This window comes from Schistocerca gregaria, chromosome 11 (genome assembly GCF_023897955.1).
Source record: "Schistocerca gregaria isolate iqSchGreg1 chromosome 11, iqSchGreg1.2, whole genome shotgun sequence".
NCBI lineage: Eukaryota > Metazoa > Arthropoda > Insecta > Orthoptera > Acrididae > Schistocerca > Schistocerca gregaria.
In genome coordinates this window covers 119719751-119746924 of record NC_064930.1, presented here as the reverse complement: position 1 = coordinate 119746924, position 27174 = coordinate 119719751, and positions in this window count along the sequence as shown.

The window sequence follows — 27174 nt, the reverse complement described above, 5'->3', positions numbered from 1 at the left end:
TTACTGGCTATTACATCATCTTAGAAGCTTCATCTGTGTTCTATTATGGTGCTTTTAGTGTCTCCGCATACCGCAGCACGCGACATAGCTTTCAGACGATAAGTACAACCGTTTCGGAGAGAAGAGCGGCCAATGTGACGATCTGGCTTTAAGTCGATTCGATAACAAATGACAAAACGGACGGACTTCTCAGGTTTTTACTACATATGAACACTTTTCACATTCTCCCGTGCAACTCGGCTGCTAGTCCTCCTTTCAAGCAGAATCTTAAGGTCCTAGCTCATGTCCAAGGCACCAAAGCCATCTAAAAAGTCAATAATCGATATCTAAAATTCCAATTGTACTACTTCTTACTAGCTATTACATCAACTTAGAAGCTTCATCTGTGTTCTGCTATGGTGATTTTAGTGTCTCCGCATACCGCAGCACGCGACATAGCTTTGCAGACGATACGTACAACCGTTTCAGAGAGAAGAGCGGCCAATGTCACGATCCGGTTTTAAATCGATTCGATTACATATTACGTAAATGGACGGATTTCTCAGGTTTTTACTACATATGAAAACTTTTCATATCCTCCCGTGCAACTCGGCTGCTAGTCCTCCTTTCATGCAGAATCTTAAGGCCTTGCTCATGTCCAAGGCACCAAAGCCAGCTAAAAAGTCAATAATCGATACATAAAACTTGAATTGTACTACTTCTTACTGGCTATTACATCAACTTAGAAGCTTCATCTGTGTTCTACTATGGTGCATTTAGTGTCTCTACATACCGCAGCACGCGACATAGCTTTGCAGACGATAAGTACAACCGTTTCAGAGAGGAGAGCGGCCAATGTGACGATCTGGCTTTAAGTCGATTCGTTAACAAATGACGATGGCGAACGGATCTCTCAGGTTTTTACTACATATGAACACTTTTCACAATCTCCCGTGCAACTCGGCTGCTAGTCCTCCTTTCATGCAGAATCTTAAGGTCCTAGCTCATGTCCAAGGCACCAAAGCCAGCTGAAAGTCAATAATCGATAAGTAAAACTTGAATTGTACTACTTCTTACTGGCTATTACATCAACTTAGAAGCTTCATCCGTGTTTTACTATGGTATTTTTAGTGTCTCCGCATACCGTAGCACACGACATAGCTTTGCAGACGATAAGTACAACCGTTTCAGAGAGAAGGGCGGACAATGTGAAGATCTGGCTTTAAGGCGATTCGATAACAAAAGACAAAACGGACGGATTTCTCAGGTTAAAACTACATATTAACACATTTCACATTCTCCCGTGCAACTTTTCTGCTAGTCCTCCTCGCATGCAGATTCGTAAGGTCATAGCTCATGTCCAAGGCACCAAAGCCAGCTAAAACGTGAATAATCGATACCTAAAACTTGAATTGTGCTACTTCTTACTGGCTATTACATCATCTTAGAAGCTTCATCTGTGTTCTACTATGGTGCTTTTAGTGTCTCCGCATACCGCAGCACGCGACATAGCTTTGCATTCGATAAGTACAACCGTTTCAGAGAGAAGAGCGGCCAATGTGACGATCTGGCTTTAACTCGATTCGATAACAAATGACGAAAACGGACGGATTTCTCAGGTTTTTACTACATATGAACACATTTCACATTTCCCGTGCAACTCGGCTTCTAGTACTCCTTTCATGCCGAATCTTAAGGTCCTAGCTCATGTCCAAGGCACCAAAGCCAGCTAAAAAGTCAATAATCGATATCTAAAAATAAATTGTACTACTTCTTACTAGCTATTACATCAACTTAGAAGCTTCATCTGTGTTCTACTATGGTGCTTTTAGTGTCTCCACATACCGCAGCACGCGACATAGCTTTGCAGACGATAAGTACAACCGTTTCAGAGAGAAGAGCGGCCAATGTGACGATCTGGCTTTAAGTCGATTCGATAACAAATGACGAAAACGGACGGATTTCTCAGGTTAATACTACATATTAACACTTTTCACATTCTCATGTGCAACTTTTCTGCTAGTCCTCCTCTCATGCAGATTCGTAAGGACATAGTTCATGTCCAAGGCACCAAAGCCAGCTAAAAAGTCAATAATCGATACCTAAAACTTGAATTGTACTACTTCTTACTGGCTATTACATCAACTTAGAAGCTTCATCTGTGTTCTACTATGGTGCTTTTAGTGTCTCCACATGAAGCAGCACGCGACATAGCTTTGCAGACGATAAGTACAACCGTTTCAGAGAGAAGAGCAGCCAATGTGACGATCTGGCTTTAAGACGAATCGATAACCAATGACGAAAACGTATGGATTTCTCAGGTTTTTACTACATATGAACACTTTTCACATTCTCCCGTACAACTCGGCTGCTAGTCCTTCTTTCATGCAGAATCTTAAGGTCCTAGCTCATGTCCAAGGCACCAAAGCCAGCTACAAAGTCAATAATCGATACATAAAACTTGAATTGTACTACTTCTTACTGGCTATTACATCAACTTAGAAGCTTCATCTGTGTTCTACTATGGTGCATTTAGTGTCTCTACATACCGCAGCACGCGACATAGCTTTGCAGACGATAAGTACAACCGTTTCAGAGAGGAGAGCGGCCAATGTGACGATCTGGCTTTAAGTCGATTCGTTAACAAATGACGATGGCGAACGGATCTCTCAGGTTTTTACTACATATGAACACTTTTCACAATCTCCCGTGCAACTCGGCTGCTAGTCCTCCTTTCATGCAGAATCTTAAGGTCCTAGCTCATGTCCAAGGCACCAAAGCCAGCTGAAAGTCAATAATCGATAAGTAAAACTTGAATTGTACTACTTCTTACTGGCTATTACATCAACTTAGAAGCTTCATCCGTGTTTTACTATGGTATTTTTAGTGTCTCCGCATACCGTAGCACACGACATAGCTTTGCAGACGATAAGTACAACCGTTTCAGAGAGAAGGGCGGACAATGTGAAGATCTGGCTTTAAGGCGATTCGATAACAAAAGACAAAACGGACGGATTTCTCAGGTTAAAACTACATATTAACACATTTCACATTCTCCCGTGCAACTTTTCTGCTAGTCCTCCTCGCATGCAGATTCGTAAGGTCATAGCTCATGTCCAAGGCACCAAAGCCAGCTAAAACGTGAATAATCGATACCTAAAACTTGAATTGTGCTACTTCTTACTGGCTATTACATCATCTTAGAAGCTTCATCTGTGTTCTACTATGGTGCTTTTAGTGTCTCCGCATACCGCAGCACGCGACATAGCTTTGCATTCGATAAGTACAACCGTTTCAGAGAGAAGAGCGGCCAATGTGACGATCTGGCTTTAACTCGATTCGATAACAAATGACGAAAACGGACGGATTTCTCAGGTTTTTACTACATATGAACACATTTCACATTTCCCGTGCAACTCGGCTTCTAGTACTCCTTTCATGCCGAATCATAAGGTCCTAGCTCATGTCCAAGGCACCAAAGCCAGCTAAAAAGTCAATAATCGATGCCCAAATCTTGAATTGTACTACTTCTTACTGGCAATTACATCAACTTAGAAGCTTCATCTGTGTTCTACTATGGTTATTTTGGTGTCTCCGCATACCGTAGCACGCGACATAGCTTTGCAGACGATAAGTACAACCGTTTCAGAGAGAAGAGTGGCCAATGTGACGATCCGGCTTTAAGTCGATTCGATAACAAATGACGAAAATGGACGGATTTCTCAGGTTTTTACAACATATGAAAACTTTTCATATCATAACGTGCAGCTCGGCTGCTAGTCCTCCTTTCATGCAGAATCTTAAGGTCCTAGCTCATGTCCAAGGCACCAAAGCCAGCTAAAAAGTCAATAATCGATATCTAAAATTTCAATTGTACTACTTCTTACTAGCTATTACAGCAACTTAGAAGCTTCATCTGTGTTCTACTATGCTGCTTTTAGTGTCTCCGCATACTGCAGCACGCGACATAGCTTTGCAGACGATAAGTGCAACCGTTTCAGAGAGAAGAGCGGCCAATGTCACGATCTGGCTTTAGGTCGATTCGATAACAAATGACGAAAACGGAAGGATTTCTCAGGTTTTTACTACATATGAACACTTTTCAAATTCTCCCAGGAAAGTCAGCTGCTAGTCCTCCTTTCATGCAGAATCTTAAGGTCCTAGCTCATGTCCAAGTCACGAAAGCCAGCTAAAAAGTCAATTATCGATACCTAAAACTTGAATTGTAATACTTCTTACTGGCTATTACATCAACTTAGAAGCTTCATCTGTGTCCTACTAAGGTGATTTTAGTGTCTCCACATACCGCAGCACGCGACATAGCTTTGCAGACGATAAGTACAACCGTTTCAGAGAGCAGAGCGGCCAATGTAACGATCCGGCTTTAAGTCGATTCGGTAATATATGGCGATAACGAACGGATTTCTCAGGTTTTTACTACATATGAACACTTTTCACATTCTCACGTGCAAGGCGGCTGTTAGTCCTCCTTTCATGCAGAATCTTAAGGTCCTAGCTCATGTCCAAGGCACCAAAGCCAGCTAAAAAGTCTATAATCGATACCTAAAACTTGACTTGTACTACCTCTTACTGGCTATTACATCAACTTAGAATCTTCATCTGTGTTCTACTATGGTGCTTTTAGTGTCTCCACATACCACAGCACGCGACATAGCTTTGCAGACGATAAGTAAAACCGTTTCAGAGAGGAGAGCGGCCAATGTGACGATCTGGCTTTAAGTCGATTCGTTAACAAATGACGATGGCGAACGGATCTCTTAGGTTTTTACTTCATATGAACACTTTTCACAATCTCCCGTGCAACTCGGCTGCTAGTCCTCCTTTCATGCAGAATCTTAAGGTCCTAGCTCATGTAAAAGGCACCAAAGCCAGCTAAAAAGTCAATAATCGATACCTAAAACTTGAATTGTACTATTTCTTACTGGCTATTACATCAACTTAGAAGCTTCATCTGTGTTCTACTATGGTGCTTTAAGTGTCTGCGCATACCGCAGCACGCGACATAGCTTTGCAGACGATAAGTACAACCGTTTCAGAGAGCAGAGCGGCCAATGTAACGATCCGGCTTTAAGTCGATTCGGTAATATATGGCGATAACGAACGGATTTCTCAGGTTTTTACTACATATGATCACTTTTCACATTCTCACGTGCAAGGCGGCTGTTAGTCCTCCTTTCATGCAGAATCTTAAGGTCCTAGCTCATGTCCAAGGCACCAAAGCCAGCTAAAAAGTCTATAATCGATACCTAAAACTTGACTTGTACTACCTCTTACTGGCTATTACATCAACTTAGAATCTTCATCTGTGTTCTACTATGGTGCTTTTAGTGTCTCCACATACCACAGCACGCGACATAGCTTTGCAGACGATAAGTAAAACCGTTTCAGAGAGGAGAGCGGCCAATGTGACGATCTGGCTTTAAGTCGATTCGTTAACAAATGACGATGGCGAACGGATCTCTTAGGTTTTTACTTCATATGAACACTTTTCACAATCTCCCGTGCAACTCGGCTGCTAGTCCTCCTTTCATGCAGAATCTTAAGGTCCTAGCTCATGTCCAAGGCACCAAAGCCAGCTAAAAAGTCAATAATCGATACCTAAAACTTGAATTGTACTATTTCTTACTGGCTATTACATCAACTTAGAAGCTTCATCTGTGTTATACTATGGTGCTTTACGTGTCTGCGCATACCGCAGCACGCGACATAGCTTTCAGACGATAAGTACAACCGTTTCGGAGAGAAGAGCGGCCAATGTGACGATCTGGCTTTAAGTCGATTCGATAACAAATGACAAAACGGACGGACATCTCAGGTTTTTACTACATATGAACACTTTTCACATTCTCCCGTGCAACTCGGCTGCTAGTCCTCCTTTCATGCAGAATCTTAAGGTCCTAGCTCATGTCCAAGGCACCAAAGCCAGCTAAAAAGTCAATAATCGATATCTAAAATTCCAATTGTACTACTTCTTACTAGCTACTACATCAACTTAGAAGCTTCATCTGTGTTCTGCTATGGTGATTTTAGTGTCTCCGCATACCGCAGCACGCGACATAGCTTTGCAGACGATACGTACAACCGTTTCAGAGAGAAGAGCGGCCAATGTCACGATCCGGTTTTAAGTCGATTCGATTACATATTACGTAAATGGACGGATTTCTCAGGATTTTACTACATATGAAAACTTTTCATATCCTCCCGTGCAACTCGGCTGCTAGTCCTCCTTTCATGCAGAATCTTAAGGTCCTAGCTCATGTCCAAGGCACCAAAGCCAGCTAAAAAGTCAATAATCGATACCTAAAACTTGAATTGTACTACCTCTTACTAGCTATTACATCAACTTAGAAGCTTCATCTGTGTTCTACTATGGTGCTTTTAGTGTCTCCACATGAAGCAGCACGCGACATAGCTTTGCAGACGATAAGTACAACCGTTTCAGAGAGAAGAGCAGCCAATGTGACGATCTGGCTTTAAGACGAATCGATAACCAATGACGAAAACGTATGGATTTCTCAGGATTTTACTACATATGAACACTTTTCACATTCTCCCGTACAACTCGGCTGCTAGTCCTTCTTTCATGCAGAATCTTAAGGTCCTAGCTCATGTCCAAGGCACCAAAGCCAGATACAAAGTCAATAATCGATACCTAAAACTTGAATTGTACTACTTCTTACTGGCTATTACATCAACTTAGAAGCTTCATCTGTGTTCTACTATGGTGCATTTAGTGTCTCTACATACCGCAGCACGCGACATAGCTTTGCAGACGATAAGTACAACCGTTTCAGGGAGGAGAGCGGCCAATGTGACGATCTGGCTTTAAGTCGATTCGTTAACAAATGACGATGGCGAACGGATCTCTCAGGTTTTTACTACATATGAACACTTTTCACAATCTCCCGTGCAACTCGGCTGCTAGTCCTCCTTTCATGCAGAATCTTAAGGTCCTAGCTCATGCCCAAGGCACCAAAGCCAGCTGAAAGTCAATAATCGATAAGTAAAACTTGAATTGTACTACTTCTTACTGGCTATTACATCAACTTAGAAGCTTCATCCGTGTTTTACTATGGTATTTTTAGTGTCTCCGCATACCGTAGCACACGACATAGCTTTGCAGACGATAAGTACAACCGTTTCAGAGAGAAGGGCGGACAATGTGAAGATCTCGCTTTAAGTCGATTCGATAACAAAAGACGAAAACGGACGGATTTCTCAGGTTAAAACTACATATTAACACATTTCACATTCTCCCGTGCAACTTTTCTGCTAGTCCTCCTCTGATGCAGATTAGTAAGGTCATAGCTCATGTCCAAGGCACCAAAGCCAGCTAAAAAGTCAATAATCGATACCTAAAACTTGAATTGTACTACTTCTTACTAGCTATTACATCATATTAGAAGCTTCATCTGTGTTCTACTATGGTGCTTTTAGTGTCTCCGCATACCGCAGCACGCGACATAGCTTTGCAGACGATAAGTACAACCGTTTCAGAGAGAAGAGCGGCCAATGTGACGATCTGGCTTTAAGTCGATTCGTTAACAAATGACGAAACGGAAGGATTTCTCAGGTTTTTACTACATATGAACACTTTTCACATTCTCCCGTGCAACTCGGCTGCTAGTCCCCCTTTCATGCAGATTGTTAAGCTCCTAGCTCATGTCCAAGGCACCAAAGCCAGCTAAAAAGTCAATAATCGATATCTAAAATTTAAATTGTACTACTTCTTACTAGCTATTACATCAACTTAGAAGCTTCATCTGTGTTCTACTATGGTGCTTTAAGTGTCTGCGCATACCGCAGCACGCGACATAGCATTGCAGACGATAAGTACAACAGCGTCAGAGGGAAGAGCGGCCAATGTGACGATCTGGCTTTAAGTCGATTCCATATCAAATGACGAAAACGGACGGATTTCTCAGGTTTTTACTACATATGAACACTTTTCACATCCTCCCGTGCAACTCGGCTGCTAACCCTCCTTTCATGCTGAATCTTAAGGTCCTAGCTCATGTCCAAGTCTCCAAAGCCAGCTAAAAGTCAATAATCGATACCCAAAACTGGTATTGTACTAATTCTTACTGGCTATTACATCATCTTAGAAGCTTCATCTGTGTTCTACTATGGTGCTTTTATTGTCTCCGCATACCGCAGCACGCGACATAGCTTTCAGACGATAAGTACAACCGTTTCGGAGAGAAGAGCGGCCAATGTGACGATCTGGCTTTAAGTCGATTTGATAACAAATGATAAAACGGACGGACTTCTCAGGTTTTTACTACATATGAACACTTTTCACATTCTCCCGTGCAACTCGGCTGCTAGTCCACCTTTCATGCAGAATCTTACGGTCCTAGCTCATGTCCAAGGCACCAAAGCCAGCTAAAAAGTCAATAATCGATATCTAAAATTCCAATTGTACTACTTCTTACTAGCTATTACATCAACTTAGAAGCTTCATCTGTGTTCTGCTATGGTGATTTTAGTGTCTCCGCATACCGCAGCACGCGACATAGCTTTGCAGACAATAAGTACAACCGTTTCAGAGAGAAGAGCGGCCAATGTCACGATCCGGTTTTAAGTCGATTCGATTACATATTACGTAAATGGACGGATTTCTCAGGTTTTTACTACATATGAAAACTTTTCACATCCTCCCGTGCAACTCGGCTGCTAGTCCTCCTTTCATGCAGAATCTTAAGGTCCTAGCTCATGTCCAAGGCACCAAAGCCAGCTAAAAAGTCAATAATCGATACCTAAAACTTGAATTGTACTACCTCTTACTAGCTATTACATCAACTTAGAAGCTTCATCTGTGTTCTACTATGGTGCTTTTAGTGTCTCCACATGAAGCAGCACGTGACATAGCTTTGCAGACGATAAGTACAACCGTGTCAGAGAGGAGAGCGGCCAATGTGACGATCTGGCTTTAATTCGATTCGTTAACAAATGACGATGGCGAACGGATCTCTCAGGTTTTTACTACATATGAACACTTTTCACATTCTCCCGTGCAACTCGGCTGCTAGTCCTCCTTTCATGCAGAATCTTAAGGTCCTAGCTCATGTCCAAGGCACCAAAGCCAGCTGAAAGTCAATAATCGATAAGTAAAACTTGAATTGTACTACTTCTTACTGGCTATTACATCAACTTAGAAGCTTCATCCGTCTTTTACTATGGTATTTTTAGTGTCTCCGCATACCGTAGCACACGACATAGCTTTGCAGACGATAAGTACAACCGTTTCAGAGAGAAGGGCGGCCAATGTGAAGATCTGTCTTTAAGTCGATTCGATAACAAAAGACAAAACGGACGGATTTCTCAGGTTAAAACTACATATTAACACATTTCACATTCTCCCGTGCAACTTTTCTGCTAGTCCTCCTCTCATGCAGATTCGTAAGGTCATAGCTCATGTCCAAGGCACCAAAGCCAGCTGAAAAGTCAATAATCGATACCTAAAACTTGAATTGTACTACTTCTTACTCTCTATTACATCATATTAGAAGCTTCATCTGTGTTCTACTATGGTGCTTTTAGTGTCTCCGCATACCGCAGCACGCGACATAGCTTTGCAGACGATAAGTACAACCGTTTCAGAGAGAAGAGCGGCCAATGTGACGATCTGGCTTTAAGTCGATTCGTTAACAAATGACGAAAACGGAAGGATTTCTCAGGTTTTTAATACATATGTACACTTTTCACATTCTCCCGTGCAACTCGGCTGCTAGTCCTCCTTTCATGCAGAATCTTAAGGTCCTAGCTCATGTCCAAGGCACCAAAGCCAGCTAAAAAGTGAATAATCGATACCTAAAACTTGAATTGTGCTACTTCTTACTGGCTATTACATCATCTTAGAAGCTTCATCTGTGTTCTACTATGGTGCTTTTAGTGTCTCCGCATACCGCAGCACGCGACATAGCTTTGCAGACGATAAGTACAACCGTTTCAGAGAGAAGAGCGGCCAATGTGACGATCTGGCTTTAACTCGATTCGATAACAAATGACGAAAACGGACGGATTTGTCAGGTTTTTACTACATATGAACACTTTTCACATTTCCCGTGCAACTCGGCTTCTAGTCCTCCTTTCATGCCGAATCATAAGGTCCTAGCTCATGTCCAAGGCACCAAAGCCAGCTAAAAAGTCAATAATCGATGCCCAAATCTTGAATTGTACTACTTCTTACTGGCAATTACATCAACTTAGAAGCTTCATCTGTGTACTACTATGGTTATTTTGGTGTCTCCGCATACCGTAGCACGCGACATAGCTTTGCAGACGATAAGTACAACCGTTTCAGAGAGAAGAGTGGCCAATGTGACGATCCGGCTTTAAGTCGATTCGATAACAAATGACGAAAATGGACGGATTTCTCAGGTGTTTACTACATATGAAAACTTTTCATATCCTAACGTGCAGCTCGGCTGCTAGTCCTCCTTTCATGCAGAATCTTAAGGTCCTAGCTCATGTCCAAGGCACCAAAGCCAGCTAAAAAGTCAATAATCGATATCTAAAATTTCAATTGTACTACTTCTTACTAGCTATTACAGCAACTTAGAAGCTTCATCTGTGTTCTACTATGCTGCTTTTAGTGTCTCCGCATACTGCAGCACGCGACATAGCTTTGCAGACGATAAGTGCAACCGTTTCAGAGAGAAGAGCGGCCAATGTCACGATCTGGCTTTAGGTCGATTCGATAACAAATGACGAAAACGGAAGGATTTCTCAGGTTTTTACTACATATGAACACTTTTCAAATTCTCCCAGGAAAGTCAGCTGCTAGTCCTATTTTCATGCAGAATCTTAAGGTCCTAGCTCATGTCCAAGTCACGAAAGCCAGCTAAAAAGTCAATAATCGATATCTAAAACTTGAATTGTAATACTTCTTACTGGCTATTACATCAACTTAGAAGCTTCATCTGTGTCCTACTAAGGTGATTTTAGTGTCTCCACATACCGCAGCACGCGACATAGCTTTGCAGACGATAAGTACAACCGTTTCAGAGAGAAGAGCGGCCAATGTGACTATCCGGCTTTAAGTCGATTCGGTAATATATGGCGATAACGAACGGATTTCTCAGGTTTTTAGTACATATGAACACTTTTCACATTCTCCCATGCATCTCGGCTGCTAGTCCTCCTTTCATGCAGAATCTTAAGGTACTAGCTCATGTCCAAGGCACCAAAGCCAGCTAAACATTTAATAATCGATACCTTAAACTTGAATTTTACTACCTCTTACTGCCTCTTACATCAACTTATAAGCTTCATCTGTGTTCTACTATGGTGCTTTTAGTGTCTCCGCATACCGCAGCACTCGACATAGCTTTGCAGACGATAAGTACAACCGTTTCAGAGAGAAGAGCGTCCAATGTGACGATCTGGCTTTAAGTCGATTCGATAACAAATGACGAAAACGGTCGGATTTCACAGGTTTTTACTACATATGAACACTTTTCACATTCTCACGTGCAAGGCGGCTGTTAGTCCTCCTTTCATGCAGAATCTTAAGGTCCTAGCTCATGTCCAAGGCACCAAAGCCAGCTAAAAAGTCTATAATCGATACCAAAACTTGACTTGTACTACTTCTTACTGGCTATTACATCAACTTAGAATCTTCATCTGTGTTCTACTATGGTGCTTTTAGTGTCTCCACATACCACAGCACGCGACATAGCTTTGCAGACGATAAGTAAAACCGTTTCAGAGAGGAGAGCGGCCAATGTGACGATCTGGCTTTAAGTCGATTCGTTAACAAATGACGATGGCGAACGGATCTCTTAGGTTTTTACTTCATATGAACACTTTTCACAATCTCCCGTGCAACTCGGCTGCTAGTCCTCCTTTCATGCAGAATCTTAAGGTCCTAGCTCATGTCCAAGGCACCAAAGCCAGCTAAAAAGTCAATAATCGATACCTAAAACTTGAATTGTACTATTTCTTACTGGCTATTACATCAACTTAGAAGCTTCATCTGTGTTCTACTATGGTGCTTTAAGTGTCTGCGCATACCGCAGCACGCTACATAGCATTGCAGACGATAAGTACAACAGCGTCAGAGGGAAGAGTGGCCAATGTGACGATCTGGCTTTATGTCGATTCCATAACAAATGACGAAAACGGACGGATTTCTCAGGTTTTTACTACATATGAACACTTTTCACATTCTCCCGTGCAACTCGGCTGCTAACCATCCTTTCATGCAGAATCTTAAGGTCCTAGCTCATGTCTAAGTCACCAAAGCCAGCTAAAAGTCAATAATCGATACCCAAAACTGGTATTGTACTAATTCTTACTGGCTATTACATCATCTTGGAAGCTTCATCTGTGTTCTACTATGGTGCTTTTAGTGTCTCCGCAAACCGCAGCACGCGACATAGCTTTCAGACGATAAGTACAACCGTTTCGGAGAGAAGAGCGGCCAATGTGACGATCTGGCTTTAAGTCGATTCGATAACAAATGACAAAACGGACGGACATCTCAGGTTTTTACTACATATGAACACTTTTCACATTCTCCCGTGCAACTCGGCTGCTAGTCCTCCTTTGATGCAGAATCTTAAGGTCCTAGCTCATGTCCAAGGCACCAAAGCCAGCTAAAAAGTCAATAATCGATATCTAAAATTCCAATTGTACTACTTCTTACTAGCTACTACATCAACTTAGAAGCTTCATCTGTGTTCTACTATGGTGCTTGTAGTGTATCCACATACCGCAGCACGCGACATAGCTTTGCAGACGATAAGTACAACCGTTTCAGAGAGAAGAGCGGCCAATGTCACGATCCGGTTTTAAGTCGATTCGATTACATATTACGAAAATGGACGGATTTCTCAGGTTTTTACTACATATGAAAACTTTTCAGATCCTCCCGTGCAACTCGGCTGCTAGTCCTCCTTTCATGCAAAATCTTAAGGTCCTAGCTCATGTCCAAGGCACCAAAGCCAGCTAAAAAGTCAATAATCGATACCTAAAACTTGAATTGTACTACCTCTTACTAGCTATTACATCAACTTAGAAGCTTCATCTGTGTTCTACTATGGTGCTTGTAGTGTATCCACATACGGCAGCACGCGACATAGCTTTGCAGACGATAAGTACAACCGTTTCAGAGAGAAGAGCAGCCAATGTGACGATCTGGCTTTAAGACGAATCGATAACCAATGCCGAAAACGTATGGATTTCTCAGGTTTTTACTACATATGAACACTTTTCACATTCTCCCGTACAACTCGGCTGCTAGTCCTTCTTTCATGCAGAATCTTAAGGTCCTAGCTCATGTCCAAGGCACCAAAGCCAGCTACAAAGTCAATAATCAATACCTAAAACTTGAATTGTCCTACTTCTTACTGGCTATTACATCAACTTAGAAGCTTCATCTGTGTTCTACTATGGTGCATTTAGTGTCTCTGCATACCGCAGCACGCGACATAGCTTTGCAGACGATAAGTACAACCGTTTCAGAGAGGAGAGCGGCCAATGTGACGATCTGGCTTTAAGTCGATTCGATAACAAATGACGATGGCGAACGCATCTCTCAGGTTTTTACTACATATGAACACTTTTCACAATCTCCCGTGCAACTCGGCTGCTAGTCCTCCTTTCATGCAGAATCTTAAGGTCCTAGCTCATGTCCAAGGCACCAAAGCCAGCTGAAAGTCAATAATCGATAAGTAAAACTTGAATTGTACTACTTATTACTGGCTATTACATCGACTTAGAAGCTTCATCCGTGTTTTACTATGGTATTTTTAGTGTCTCCGCATACCGCAGCACACGACATAGCTTTGCAGACGATAAGTACAACCGTTTCAGAGAGAAGGGCGGACAATATGACGATCTGGCTTTAAGTCGATTCGATAACAAAAGACGAAAACGGACGGATTTCTCAGGTTAAAACTACATTTTAATACATTTCACATTCTCCCGTGCAACTTTTCTGCTAGTCCTCCTCTCATGCAGATTCGTAAGGTCATAGCTCATGTCCAAGGCACCAAAGCCAGCTAAAAAGTCAATAATCGATACCTAAAACTTGGATTGTACTACTTCTTACTGGCTATTACATCATCTTAGAAGCTTCATCTGTGTTCTACTATGGTGCTTTTAGTGTCTCCGCATACCGCAGCATGCGACATAGCTTTGCAGACGATAAGTACAACCGTTTCAGAGAGAAGAGCGGCCAAAGTCACGATCCGGTTTTAAGTCGATTCGATAACAAATGACGAAGATGGACCGATTTCTCAGGTTTTTACTACATATGAAAACTTTTCACATTCTCCCGTGCAACTCGGCTGCTAGTCCTCCTTTCATGCAGAATCTTAAGGTCCTAGCTCATGTCCAAGGCACCAAAGCCAGCTAAAAAGTCAATAATCGATACTTAAAACTTGAATTGTACTACCTCTTACTAGCTATTGCATCAACTTAGAAGCTTCATGTGTGTTCTACTATGGTGCTTTTAGTGTCTCCACATACCGCAGCACGCGACATAGCTTTGCAGACGATAAGTACAACCGTTTCAGAGAGAAGAGCAGCCAATGTGACGATCTGGCTTTAAGACGAATCGATAACGAATGACGAAAACGTATGGATTTCTCAGGTTTTTACTACATATGAACACTTTTCACATTCTCCCGTACAACTCGGCTGCTGGTCCTTCTTTCATGCAGAATCTTAAGGTCCTAGCTCATGTCCAAGGCACCAAAGCCAGCTACAAAGTCAATAATCGATACCTAAAACTTGAATTGTACTACTTCTTACTGGCTATTACATCAACTTAGAAGCTTCATCTGTGTTCTACTATGGTGCATTTAGTGTCTCTGCATACCGCAGCACGCGACATAGCTTTGCAGACGATAAGTACAACCGTTTCAGAGAGGAGAGCGGCGAATGTGTCGTTCTGGCTTTAAGTCGATTCCATAACAAATGTCGAAAACGGACGGATTTCTCAGGTTTTTACTACATATGAACACTTTTCACATTCTCCCGTGCAACTCAGCTGCTAGCCCTCCTTTCATGCAGAATCTTAAGGTCCTAGCTCATGTCCAAGGCACCAAAGCCAGCTAAAAGTCAATAATCGATACCTAAAACTGGTATTGTACTAATTCTTACTGGCTATTACATCATCTTAGAAGCTTCATCTGTGTTCTACTATGGTGCTTTTAGTGTCTCCGCATACCGCAGCACGCGACATAGCTTTCAGACGATAAATACAACCGTTTCGGAGAGAAGAGCGGGCAATGTGACGATCTGGCTTTAAGTCGATTCCATAACAAATGACGAAAACGGACGGATTTCTCAGGTTTTTACTACATATGAACACTTTTCACATTCTCCCCTGCAACTCAGCCGCTAGCCCTCCTTTCATGCAGAATCTTAAGGTCCTAGCTCATGTCCAAGGCACCAAAGCCAGCTAAAAGTCAATAATCGACAAGTAAAACTTGAATTGTACTACATCTTACTGGCTATTACATCAAATTAGAAGCTTGATCTGTGTTCTACTATGGTGCCTTTAGGGTCTCCGCATACCGCAGCAACGCGACATAGCTTTGCAGACGATAAGTACAACCGTTTCAGAGAGTAGAGCGGAAAATGTGACGATCTGGCTTTAAGTCGATTCGATAACAAATGACGATGGCGAACGGATCTCTCAGGTTTTTACTACATATGAGCACTTTTCACATTCTCTCGTGCAACTTGGCTGCTAGTCCTCCTCTCATGCAGATTCTTAGGGTCCTAGCTCATGTCCAGGGCACCAAAGCCAGCTAAAAAATCAATAATCGATACCTAAAACTTGAATTGTACTACTTCTTACTGGCTATTAAATCAACATAGAAGCTTTATCTGTGTTCTACTATGGTGATTTTAGTGTCTCCGCATGCCGCAGAACGCGACATAGCTTTGCAGACGATAAGTACAACCGTTTCAGAGAGCAGAGCGGCCAATGTGACGATCTGGCTTAAAGTCCATTCGATAACAAATGACGATAACGAACAGATTTCTCAGGTTTTTACTACATATGAACACTTTTCACATTCTCCCGTGCAACTCGGCTGCTAGTCCTCCTTTCATGCAGAATCTTATGGTCCTAGCTCATGTCCAAGGCACCAAAGCCAGCTAAAAGTCAATAATCGACAAGTAAAACTTGAATTGTACTACTTCTTACTAGCTATTACATCAAATTAGAAGCTTGATCTGTGTTCTACTATGGTGCCTTTAGGGTCTCCACATACCGCAGCACTGCGACATAGCTTTGCGGACGATAAGTACAACCGTTTCAGAGAGAAGAGCGGCCAATGTGACGATCTGGCTTTAAGTCGATTCGATAACAAATGACGAAAACGCACGGATTTCACAGGTTTTTACTACATATGAACACTTTTCACATTCTCCCATGCAACTCGGCTGCTAGTCCTCCTTTCATGCAGAATCTTAAGGTCCTAGCTCATGTCCAAGGCACCAAAGCCAGCTAAAAAGTCAATAATCGATACCTAAAACTGGTATTGTACTAATTCTTACTGGCTATTACATCATCTTAGAAGCTTCATCTGTGTTGTACTATGGTGCTTTTAGTGTCTCCGCATACCGCAGCACGCGACATAGCTTTCAGACGATAAGTACAACCGTTTCAGAGAGAAGAGCGGCCAATGTGACGATCTGGCTTTAAGTCGATTCCATAACAAATGACGAAAACGGACGGATTTCTCAGGTTTTTACTACATATGAACACTTTTCACATTCTCCGGATCAACTCGGCTGCTAGTCCTCCTTTCATGCAGAATCTTAAGGTCCTAGCTCATGTCCAAAGCACCAAAGCCAGCTAAAAAGTCAATAATCGATACCTAAAACTTGAATTGTACTACTTCTTACTGGCTATTACATCAACTTAGAAGCTTCATCTGTGTTCTAATATGGTGCTTTTAGTGTCTCCGCATACCGCAGCACGCGACATAGCTTTCAGACGATAAGTACAACCGTTTCAGAGAGAAGAGCGGCCAATGTGACGATCTGGCTTTAAGTCGATTCGATAACAAATGACGGAAACGGACGGATTTCTCAGGTTTTTACTACATATGAACACTTTTCACATTCTCCCATGCAACTCGGCTGATAGTCCTCCTTTCATGCAGAATCTTATGGTCCTAGCTCATGTCCAAGGCACCAAAGCCAGCTAAAAAGTCAATAATCGATACCTTAAACTTGAATTGTACTACTTCTTACTGGTTATTACATCGACTTAGAAGCTTCATCTGTGTTCTACTATGCTTCTTTTAGTGTCTCCACATACCGAAGCACGCGACATACCTTTGCAAACGATAAGTACAACCGTTTCAGAGAGAAGAGCGGCCAATGTGTCGATCTGGCTTTAAGTCGATTCGATAACAAATGACGAAAACGGACGGATTTCTCAGGTTTTTACTACATATGAACACTTTTCAGATCCTCCCGAGCAACTCGGCTGCTAGTCCTCCTTTCATGCAGAATCTTAAGGTCCTAGCTCATGTCCAAGGCACCAAAGCCAGCTAAAAAGTCAATAATCGATACCTAAAACTTGAATTGTACTACTTCTTACTGGCTATTACATCATCTTAGAAGCTTCATCTGTGTTGTACTATGGTGCTTTTAGTGTGTCCACAAACCGCAGCACGCGACATAGCTTTGCAGACGATAAGTACAACCGTTTCAGAGAGAAGAGCGGCCAATGTGACGATCTGGCTTTAAGTCGATTCCATAACAAATGACGAAAACGGACGATTTCTCAGTTTTTTAATACATATGAACACTTTTCACAATCTCCCATCTAATTCGGCTGCTAGTCCTCCTTTCATGCAGAATTTTAATGTCCTAGCTCATGTCCAAGGCACCAAAGCCAGCTAAAAAGTTAATAATCGATACCTAAAACTGGTATTGTACTAATCCTTACTGGCTATTACATCAACTTAGAAGCATCATCTGTGTTCTACTATGGTGATTTTAGTGTCTCCGCATACCGCAGCACGCGACACATCTTTGCAGACGATAAGTACAACCGTTTCAGAGAGAAGAGTGGCCAATGTGTCGATCTGGCTTTAAGTCGATTCGATAACAAATGACGAAAACGGACGGAGTTCTCAGGTTTTTACTCCATATGAACACTTTTCACATTTTCCCGTGCAATTCGGCTGCTGGTCCTCCTCTCATGCATAATCTTAAGGTACTAGCTCATGTCCAAGGCACCAAAGCCAGCTAAAAAGTCAATAATCGATATCTAGAATTTCAATTGTACTACTTCTTACTGTCTATTACATCAACTTAGAAGCTTCATCTGTGTTCTGCTATGGTGCTTTTAGAGTCTCCACATACCGCAGCACGCGACATAGCTTTGCAGACGATAAGTACAACCGTTTCAGAGAGAAGAGCGTCCAATGTGACGATCTGGCTTTAAGTCGATTCGATAACAAATGACGAAAACGGTCGGATTTCACAGGTTTTTACTACATATGAACACTTTTCACATTCTCACGTGCAAGGCGGCTGTTAGTCCTCCTTTCATGCAGAATCTTAAGGTCCTAGCTCATGTCCAAGGCACCAAAGCCAGCTAAAAAGTCTATAATCGATACCAAAACTTGACTTGTACTACTTCTTACTGGCTATTACATCAACTTAGAATCTTCATCTGTGTTCTACTATGGTGCTTTTAGTGTCTCCACATACCACAGCACGCGACATAGCTTTGCAGACGATAAGTAAAACCGTTTCAGAGAGGAGAGCGGCCAATGTGACGATCTGGCTTTAAGTCGATTCGTTAACAAATGACGATGGCGAACGGATCTCTTAGGTTTTTACTTCATATGAACACTTTTCACAATCTCCCGTGCAACTCGGCTGCTAGTCCTCCTTTCATGCAGATTCTTAAGGTCCTAGCTCATGTCCAAGGCACCAAAGCCAGCTAAAAAGTCAATAATCGATACCTAAAACTTGAATTGTACTATTTCTTACTGGCTATTACATCAACTTAGAAGCTTTATCTGTGTTCTACTATGGTGCTTGTAGTGTATCCGCATACCGCAGCACGCGACATAGCTTTGCAGACGATAAGTACAACCGTTTCAGAGAGAAGAGCGGCCAATGTCACGATCCGGTTTTAAGTCGATTCGATTACATATTACGAAAATGGACGGATTTCTCAGGTTTTTACTACATATGAAAACTTTTCAGATCCTCCCGTGCAACTCGGCTGCTAGTCCTCCTTTCATGCAAAATCTTAAGGTCCTAGCTCATGTCCAAGGCACCAAAGCCAGCTAAAAAGTCAATAATCGATACCTAAAACTTGAATTGTACTACCTCTTACTAGCTATTACATCAACTTAGAAGCTTCATCTGTGTTCTACTATGGTGCTTTTAGTGTCTCCACATACCGCAGCACGCGACATAGCTTTGCAGACGATAAGTACAACCGTTTCAGAGAGAAGAGCAGCCAATGTGACGATCTGGCTTTAAGACGAATCGATAACCAATGACGAAAACGTATGGATTTCTCAGGTTTTTACTACATATGACCACTTTTCACATTCTCCCGTACAACTCGGCTGCTAGTCCTTCTTTCATGCAGAATCTTAAGGTCCTAGCTCATGTCCAAGGCACCAAAGCCAGCTACAAAGTCAATAATCAATACCTAAAACTTGAATTGTCCTACTTCTTACTGGCTATTACATCAACTTACAAGCTTCATCTGTGTTCTACTATGGTGCATTTAGTGTCTCTGCATACCGCAGCACGCGACATAGCTTTCAGACGATAAGTACAACCGTTTCAGAGAGGAGAGCGGCCAATGTGACGATCTGGCTTTAAGTCGATTCGTTAACAAATGACGATGGCGAACGCATCTCTCAGGTTTTTACTACATATGAACACTTTTCACAATCTCCCGTGCAACTCGGCTACTAGTCCTCCTTTCATGCAGAATCTTAAGGTCCTAGCTCATGTCCAAGGCACCAAAGCCAGCTGAAAGTCAATAATCGATAAGTAAAACTTGAATTGTACTACTTATTACTGGCTATTACATCAACTTAGAAGCTTTATCCGTGTTTTACTATGGTATTTTTAGTGTCTCCGCATACCGCAGCACACGACATAGCTTTGCAGACGATAAGTACAACCGTTTCAGAGAGAAGGGCGGACAATATGACGATCTGGCTTTAAGTCGATTCGATAACAAAAGACGAAAACGGACGGATTTCTCAGGTTAAAACTACATTTTAACACATTTCACATTCTCCCGTGCAACTTTTCTGCTAGTCCTCCTCTCATGCAGATTCGTAAGGTCATAGCTCATGTCCAAGGCACCAAAGCCAGCTAAAAAGTCAATAATCGATACCTAAAACTTGAATTGTACTACTTCTTACTGGCTATTACATCATCTTAGAAGCTTCATCTGTGTTCTACTATGGTGCTTTTAGTGTCTCCGCATACCGCAGCATGCGACATAGCTTTGCAGACGATAAGTACAACCGTTTCAGAGAGAAGAGCGGCCAAAGTCACGATCCGGTTTTAAGTCGATTCGATAACAAATGACGAAGATGGACCGATTTCTCAGGTTTTTACTACATATGAAAACTTTTCACATTCTCCCGTGCAACTCGGCTGCTAGTCCTCCTTTCATGCAGAATCTTAAGGTCCTAGCTCATGTCCAAGGCACCAAAGCCAGCTAAAAAGTCAATAATCGATACTTAAAACTTGAATTGTACTACCTCTTACTAGCTATTGCATCAACTTAGAAGCTTCATCTGTGTTCTACTATGGTGCTTTTAGTGTCTCCACATACCGCAGCACGCGACATAGCTTTGCAGACGATAAGTACAACCGTTTCAGAGAGAAGAGCAGCCAATGTGACGATCTGGCTTTAAGACGAATCGATAACGAATGACGAAAACGTATGGATTTCTCAGGTTTTTACTACATATGAACACTTTTCACATTCTCCCGTACAACTCGGCTGCTAGTCCTTCTTTCATGCAGAATCTTAAGGTCCTAGCTCATGTCCAAGGCACCAAAGCCAGCTACAAAGTCAATAATCGATACCTAAAACTTGAATTGTACTACTTCTTACTGGCTATTACATCAACTTAGAAGCTTCATCTGTGTTCTACTATGGTGCATTTAGTGTCTCTGCATACCGCAGCACGCGACATAGCTTTGCAGACGATAAGTACAACCGTTTCAGAGAGGAGAGCGGCCAATGTGTCGTTCTGGCTTTAAGTCGATTCCATAACAAATGTCGAAAACGGACGGATTTCTCAGGTTTTTACTACATATGAACACTTTTCACATTCTCCCGTGCAACTCAGCTGCTAGCCCTCCTTTCGTGCAGAATCTTAGGGTCCTAGCTCATGTCCAAGGCACCAAAGCCAGCTAAAAGTCAATAATCGATACCTAAAACTGGTATTGTACTAATTCTTACTGGCTATTACATCATCTTAGAAGCATCATCTGTGTTCTACTATGGTGCTTTTAGTGTCTCCGCATACCGCAGCACGCGACATAGCTTTCAGACGATAAATACAACCGTTTCAGAGAGTAGAGCGGAAAATGTGACGATCTGGCTTTAAGTCGATTCGATAACAAATGACGATGGCGAACGGATCTCTCAGGTTTTTACTACATATGAGCACTTTTCACATTCTCTCGTGCAACTTGGCTGCTAGTCCTCCTCTCATGCAGATTCTTAGGGTCCTAGCTCATGTCCAGGGCACCAAAGCCAGCTAAAAAATCAATAATCGATACCTAAAACTTGAATTGTACTACTTCTTACTGGCTATTAAATCAACATAGAAGCTTTATCTGTGTTCTACTATGGTGATTTTAGTGTCTCCGCATACCGCAGAACGCGACATAGCTTTGCAGACGATAAGTACAACCGTTTCAGAGAGCAGAGCGGCCAATGTGACGATCTGGCTTAAAGTCCATTCGATAACAAATGACGATAACGAACGGATTACTCAGGTTTTTACTACATATGAACACTTTTCACATTCTCCCGTGCAACTCGGCTGCTAGTCCTCCTTTCATGCAGAATCTTATGGTCCTAGGTCATGTCCAAGGCACCAAAGCCAGCTAAAAGTCAATAATCGACAAGTAAAACTTGAATTGTACTACTTCTTACTGGCTATTACATCAAATTAGAAGCTTGATCTGTGTTCTACTATGGTGCCTTTAGGGTCTCCACATACCGCAGCACTGCGACATAGCTTTGCGGACGATAAGTACAACCGTTTCAGAGAGAAGAGCGGCCAATGTGACGATCTGGCTTTAAGTCGATTCGATAACAAATGACGAAAACGGACGGATTTCACAGGTTTTTACTACATATGAACACTTTTCACATTCTCCCATGCAACTCGGCTGCTAGTCCTCCTTTCATGCAGAATCTTAAGGTCCTAGCTCATGTCCAAGGCACCAAAGCCAGCTAAAAATTCAATAATCGATACCTAAAACTGGTATTGTACTAATTCTTACTGGCTATTACATCATCTTAGAAGCTTCATCTGTGTTCTACTATGGTGCTTTTAGTGTCTCCGCATACCGCAGCACGCGACATAGCTTTCAGACGATAAGTACAACCGTTTCAGAGATAAGAGCGGCCAATGTGACGATCTGGCTTTAAGTCGATTCGATAACAAATGACGAAAACGGACGGATTTCACAGGTTTTTACTACATATGAACACTTTTCACATTCTACCATGCAACGCGGCTGCTAGTCCTCCTTTCATGCAGAATCTTAAGGTCCTAGCTCATGTCCAAGGCACCAAAGCCAGCTAAAAAGTCAATAATCGATACCTAAAACTGGTATTGTACTAATTCTTACTGGCTATTACATCATCTTAGAAGTTTCATCTGTGTTCTACTATGGTGCTCTTAGTGTCTCCGCATACCGCAGCACGCGACATAGCTTTCAGACGATAAGTACAACCGTTTCAGAGAGAAGAGCGGCCAATGTGACGATCTGGCTTTAAGTCGATTCCATAACAAATGACGAAAACGGACGGATTTCTCAGGTTTTTACTACATATGAACACTTTTCACATTCTCCGGATCAACTCGGCTGCTAGTCCTCCTTTCATGCAGAATCTTAAGGTCCTAGCTCATGTCCAAGGCACCAAAGCCAACTAAAAAGTCAATAATCGATAGCTAAAACTGGTACTAATTCTTATTGGCTATTACATCATGTTAGAAGCTTCATCTGTGTTCTACTATGGTGCTTTTAGTGTCTCCGCATACCGCAGCACGCGACATAGCTTTCAGACGATAAGTACAACCGTTTCAGAGAGAAGAGCGACCAATGTGACGATCTGGCTTTAAGTCGATTCGATAACAAATGACGGAAACGGACGGATTTCTCAGGTTTTTACTACATATGAACACTTTTCACATTCTCCCATGCAACTCGGCTGATATTCCTCCTTTCATGCAGAATCTTATGGTCCTAGCTCATGTCCAAGGCACCAAAGCCAGCTAAAAAGTCAATAATCGATACCTTAAACTTGAATTGTACTACTTCTTACTGGTTATTACATCGACTTAGATGCTTCATCTGTGTTCTACTATGCTTCTTTTAGTGTCTCCACATACCGAAGCACGCGACATACCTTTGCAAACGATAAGTACAACCGTTTCAGAGAGAAGAGCGGCCAATGTGTCGATCTGGCTTTAAGTCGATTCGATAACAAATGACGAAAACGGACGGATTTCTCAGGTTTTTACTACATATGAACACTTTTCAGATCCTCACGAGCAACTCGGCTGCTAGTCCTCCTTTCATGCAGAATCTTAAGGTCCTAGCTCATGTCCAAGGCACCAAAGCCAGCTAAAAAGTCAATAATCGATACCTAAAACTTGAATTGTACTACTTCTTACTGGCTATTACATCATCTTAGAAGCTTCATCTGTGTTGTACTATGGTTCTTTTAGTGTGTCCACAAACCGCAGCACGCGACATAGCTTTGCAGACGATAAGTACAACCGTTTCAGAGAGAAGAGCGGCCAATGTGACGATCTGGCTTTAAGTCGATTCCATAACAAATGACGAAAACGGACGGATTTCTCAGTTTTTTAATACATATGAACACTTTTCACAATCTCCCATGTAATTCGGCTGCTAGTCCTCCTTTCATGCAGAATTTTAATGTCCTAGCTCATGTCCAAGGCACCAAAGCCAGCTAAAAAGTTAATAATCGATACCTAAAACTGGTATTGTACTAATCCTTACTGGCTATTACATCAACTTAGAAGCATCATCTGTGTTCTACTATGGTGATTTTAGTGTCTCCGCATACCGCAGCACGCGACATATCTTTGCAGACGATAAGTACAACCGTTTCAGAGAGAAGAGTGTCCAATGTGTCGATCTGGCTTTAAGTCGATTCGATAACAAATGACGAAAACGGACGGATTTCTCAGGTTTTTACTCCATATGAACACTTTTCACATTTTCCCGTGCAATTCGGCTGCTGGTCCTCCTCTCATGCATAATCTTAAGGTACTAGCTCATGTCCAAGGCACCAAAGCCAGCTAAAAAGTCAATAATCGATATCTAAAATTTCAATTGTACTACTTCTTACTGGCTATTACATCAACTTAGAAGCTTCATCTGTGTTCTGCTATGGTGCTTTTAGAGTCTCCACATACCGCAGCACGCGGCATAGCTTTGCAGACGATAAGTACAACCGTTTCAGAGAGAAGAGCGGCCAATGTGACGATCTGGCTTTAAGTCGATTCTTTAACAAATGACGAAAACGGACAGATTTCACAAGTTTTTACTACATATGAACACTTTTCACATTCTCCCATGCAACTCGGCTGCTAGTCCTCCTCTCATGCAGAATCTTAAGGTCCTAGCTCATGTCCAAGGCACCAAAACCAGCTAAAAAGTCAATAAACGATACCTAAAACTTGAATTGTACTACTTCTTACTGGCTATTACATCATCTTAGAAGCTTCATCTGTGTTGTACTATGGTGCTTTTAGTGTGTTCACAAACCGCTGCAGGCGTCATAGCTTTCAGACGATAAGTACAACTGTTTCAGAGAGAAGAGCGGCCAATGTGACGATCTGGCTTTAAGTCGATTCGATAACAAATGACGGAAACGGACGGATGTCTCAGGTTTTTACTACATATGAACACTTTTCACATTCTCCCATGCAACTCGCCTGCAAGTCCTCCTTTCATGCAGAATCTTAAGGTCCTAGCTCATGTCCAAGGCACCAAAGCCAGCTAAAAAGTCAATAATCGATACCTAAAACTTGAATTGTACTACTTCTTACTGGCTATTACATCAACTTAGAAGCTTCATCTGTGTTCTGCTATGGTGATTTTAGTGTCTCCACATACCGCAGCACGCGACATAGCTTGCAGACGATATGTAAAACCGTTTCAGAGAGAAGAGCGGCCAATGTGTCGGTCTGGCTTTAAGTCGATTCGATAACAAATGACGAAAACGGACGGATTTCACAGGTTTTTACTACATATGAACACTTTTCACATTCTACCATGCAACGCGGCTGCTAGTCCTCCTTTCATGCAGAATCTTAAGGTCCTAGCTCATGTCCAAGGCACCAAAGCCAGCTAAAAAGTCAATAATCGATACCTAAAACTGGTATTGTACTAATTCTTACTGGCTATTACATCATCTTAGAAGCTTCATCTGTGTTCTACTATGGTGCTTTTAGTGTCTCCGCATACCGCAGCACGCGACATAGCTTTCAGACGATAAGTACAACCGTTTCAGAGAGAAGAGCGGCCAATGTGACGATCTGGCTTTAAGTCGATTCCATAACAAATGACGAAAACGGACGGATTTCTCAGGTTTTTACTACATATGAACACTTTTCACATTCTCCGGATCAACTCGGCTGCTAGTCCTCCTTTCATGCAGAATCTTAAGGTCCTAGCTCATGTCCAAGGCACCAAAGCCAACTAAAAAGTCAATAATCGATAGCTAAAACTGGTACTAATTCTTATTGGCTATTACATCATGTTAGAAGCTTCATCTGTGTTCTACTATGGTGCTTTTAGTGTCTCCGCATACCGCAGCACGCGACATAGCTTTCAGACGATAAGTACAACCGTTTCAGAGAGAAGAGCGGCCAATGTGTCGATCTGGCTTTAAGTCGATTCGATAACAAATGACGAAAACGGACGGATTTCTCAGGTTTTTACTCCATATGAACACTTTTCACATTTTCCCGTGCAATTCGGCTGCTGGTCCTCCTCTCATGCATAATCTTAAGGTACTAGCTCATGTCCAAGGCACCAAAGCCAGCTAAAAAGTCAATAATCGATATCTAAAATTTCAATTGTACTACTTCTTACTGGCTATTACATCAACTTAGAAGCTTCATCTGTGTTCTGCTATGGTGCTTTTAGAGTCTCCACATACCGCAGCACGCGACATAGCTTTGCAGACGATAAGTACAACCGTTTCAGAGAGAAGAGCGGCCAATGTGACGATCTGGCTTTAAGTCGATTCTTTAACAAATGACGAAAACGGACAGATTTCACAAGTTTTTACTACATATGAACACTTTTCACATTCTCCCATGCAACTCGGCTGCTAGTCCTCCTCTCATGCAGAATCTTAAGGTCCTAGCTCATGTCCAAGGCACCAAAACCAGCTAAAAAGTCAATAAACGATACCTAAAACTTGAATTGTACTACTTCTTACTGGCTATTACATCATCTTAGAAGCTTCATCTGTGTTGTACTATGGTGCTTTTAGTGTGTTCACAAACAGCTGCAGGCGTCATAGCTTTCAGACGATAAGTACAACCGTTTCAGAGAGAAGAGCGGCCAATGTGACGATCTGGCTTTAAGTCGATTCGATAACAAATGACGGAAACGGACGGATGTCTCAGGTTTTTACTACATATGAACACTTTTCACATTCTCCCATGCAACTCGGCTGCAAGTCCTCCTTTCATGCAGAATCTTAAGGTCCTAGCTCATGTCCAAGGCACCAAAGCCAGCTAAAAAGTCAATAATCGATACCTAAAACTTGAATTGTACTACTTCTTACTGGCTATTACATCAACTTAGAAGCTTCATCTGTGTTCTGCTATGGTGATTTTAGTGTCTCCACATACCGCAGCACGCGACATAGCTTGCAGACGATATGTAAAACCGTTTCAGAGAGAA